The 3,352-nt window shown below is 37.6% G+C and overlaps 1 non-coding gene across 1 annotated transcript; it reads right to left on the bottom strand.

Moving 5' to 3' along the window:
- Nucleotides 1-2,210: 2,210 nt before the first annotated feature.
- Nucleotides 2,211-2,283, bottom strand: Trnas-gga (transfer RNA serine (anticodon GGA)). The gene has a single exon. It is a non-coding gene; the product is annotated as a tRNA-Ser (tRNA).
- Nucleotides 2,284-3,352: the final 1,069 nt, after the last annotated feature.

Consider the following 3,352-nt stretch of genomic DNA (forward strand, 5'->3'; position numbering starts at 1 on the left):
CTAAAAAAATATATGATGTACAGTACAAACTTCCACCAAAAACTTGTTTGAACGAGATTTAGTAAGTAGTTTTTTTTTTGTACGTTATGAATCGTAAACCGCAATTTTATTATGTTACTTGCTGCTACGGAACCCTTCATGGGCGAGTCCTTATAGGATCACTCGTGCGTCTGTCTGTCTGTCTGTCTGTCCGTCTGTCACAGCCCATTTTCTCCAAAAGTACTGGATCAATTAAGTTGAAATTTGGTACACACATGTAAATTCGTGACCCAAAGACGGACATCTTACGTAAACAAATGAATTTTAAACACGGAGGCCACTTTTGGGGGGTAAATGAGAAAATTAAAAAATAATGTTTTTTAAACTATATCGTGTTACATATCAAATGAAAGAGCTCATTTTGAGAAGCTCAAATATATATTTTTTGTAATTTTAAAATAAATAGTTTAGAAATTATTTAAGAAAATAGCCAAAACATGACCATTCCCCCCCCTTTATCTCCGAATCTACTGGGTCTAAAATTTTGAAAAAAATATACAAAATACTTCTTTACCTATAGATGACAGGAAAACCTATTAGAAATATGCAGTCAAGCGTGAGTCGGACTAATTACTTAGTTTTTGATCCGACCCCTACGGGTTTATTAAAGGCAATTCAATCGCGTTTCACATACAAGGTGGTCCAAACCTTGACGTACAAAATTTTTTTTAGATTCGTCACGTCGTGGGCTATCAGAATATACCCCATGTATGTTAGCCGATATTTAGCAGTTTTCGAGTTATGATTTTTTTAACTTTTGTTAAGAAATTCCGGGGTGAAGCTTTGCTTTGCTTTTATGCCTACTAGGTAATTATTGTTGGTGGTATTTGCACTGATAACACGAAATAGCGATGGGGAAGTGACCCCATAAAATAACAGTAGGTATTGGAGCAGGTAAAAATTAACCCTTTGTAGATAACAACCCGTCGCGACGCGGGTCCAGTTAAGATAATGAATAAGTTAAGCAAAATAATGCTTGGTCAATCACATGGCACAATATTAATTTCTCGTGGTAATTTCTGTTTGATTAACGTTAGGAATAACAAGAGGATTTTATTTAATGAATTACTAATTTGGAAACTTTCCACCTCAGTTCCTTTGACCGGCGACTCTGTCAAATTAGACTATTAAGTATCACTATTTTACCTTTTTAAAAACTTAGGGTCTAGCAGTTTCTACAATAACCATAAGTCCTTGAAATTGCTTGTATTTTTTATTTATTTAGGTAAGCGCAAAGTCTAAGCTTGACATGCTTGAACGTAAAATTTTGTCGTTTTCTTTTTTTTCCAACTCACAACAGCCAAGTGAAGTTGCTGATTTTTTTAGCAACTGCGCCGTTTGTCAAGGATTATGTTACAAAAAGAAACATTCAAAAAACTTCAAGTTTTTTTTTTAATAAATTAATTGCTTCATCCCGGAATTTCTTAACAAAAGTTAAAACTTTAAAAAACCATAACTCGAAAACTATGAAAAATGGGCTGACGTACATGGGGTATATTCTGATAGCCCACGACGTGAGGAATCTAAAAAAATTTGGACGTCAATAAAAAACAATGTTAAAAGTTGGGTAATGTACGGAACCCTTGGAACGCGAGTCCGACTCGCACTTGGCCGGTTTTTTAGATCAGAATACGGTTGTCTAAAATTTAATTAGCAATAATTTGCCGTTCTCTAGGAACTTCAGCGATCCTGAGTTGAGTTTATGACTGTCGTCTGTCGCTCGATAGAAAAAATCTTGAACATAAGTCTAAAACAATTTTTAACAAGCAGATACGTCTGCGAGCGGTATTCCAAATTTATATTATTAAAGGCAAGCGCTGGTGGCCTAGCGGTAAGAGCGTGCGACTTTCAATCCGGAGGTCGCGGGTTCGAACCCCGGCTCGTACCAATGAGTTTTTCGGAACTTATGTACGAAATGTCATTTGATATTTGCCAGTCGCTTTTCGGTGAAGGAAAACATCGTGAGGAAACCGGACTAATCTCAATAAGGCCTAGTTTCCCCTCTGAGTTGGAAGGTCAGATGGCAGTCGCTTTCGTAAAAGCCTAGTGCCTACGTCAAATCATGGGATTAGTTGTCAAGCGGACCCCAGGCTCCCATGAGCCGTGGCAAAATACCGGGATAACGCGAGGAAGAAGAGAGATATTATTAAAGGAAAAAATGGAAAAAGATACGCTTCCGGCAGGACTTGAACCCGCATCCTCCACAATCCGTGTGTTGCTCTTAACCAATTGAGCTACGGAAGCCTACCAAGCTTATACTCGTAAGTCTAAAATGAAGTTTATAATAAGTTTTTGGCAAAAATTTCATTTTTGTTACAAGCTTTTATCGCTGACTGTACTTTTCTTTCCATAGGCAACTAATGCTCATCGAGACAATTCTAAAAACCCCAAACACAATTAGGTTTCGTTGTTTTATCACATAGTTCCTATGGCCACATCCGGTCTCCATCATCAGATCAGCTCGATGACACCATAATATTGCATTGTCACTCGACTTACGTATGTATTTCAGCTCAATCGGAAACCGGGAAGTGGATCAAATTTAACTTGCAAGATTTGATTACAGACAGTAAACCCCGTCGGGCAGCAGACCCCAAAAGTGGCCTCCGTGTTTAAAATTCATTTGTTTACGTAAGATGTCCGTCTTTGGGTCACGAATTTACATGTGTGTCGTTTTATTTAGTTTCACCTGACCGTTGTCTGTCGGTCTGTAATCAAATCTTGCAATTAAATTTGATCCACTTCCCGGTTTCCGATTGAGCTGAAATTTTGCATGCATGTATAAATCTGATGACAATGCAATATTATGGTACCATCGAGCTGATCTGATGATGGAGACAGGAGGTGGCCATAGGAACTCTGTGATGAAACAACGCAACCTAATTGTGTTAGGGGTTTTTAGAATTGTCTCGATGAGTATTAGTTGTCTGTCGTAAGAAAAGTACAGTCAGCGATAAAAGCTTGTACCAAAAATGAATTTTTGGCCAAAACTTATTGACAAATAGCTCATAAGAAGCCGACTCTTTTATTTCACGGCTCAGGCTGTTATAAATTTTAATGCCAACTACCCCCAGCGAGTTGGATGATTTTACGAGCCCACGGTGGTCTGGCCCTAGGCCATAATTCAAAATATGTTATGTGTTATTTTTAAGTGTCAAATGCATTAGTATTATTCACTAATAAATGTACTTTAAGGAGGTATAAATAGATCCTGGATAACTCATTATTTTCATTCTCTAATTAACGTCGAAAGTGAACTGAACTCCCGGTTGTACGCGCTCTCTTATCGGCAACTAATTAAGTGATCGGTCAT

The sequence above is a fragment of the Cydia splendana genome, unplaced genomic scaffold (genome assembly GCF_910591565.1).
Source record: "Cydia splendana unplaced genomic scaffold, ilCydSple1.2 scaffold_111_ctg1, whole genome shotgun sequence".
Lineage (NCBI taxonomy): Eukaryota > Metazoa > Arthropoda > Insecta > Lepidoptera > Tortricidae > Cydia > Cydia splendana.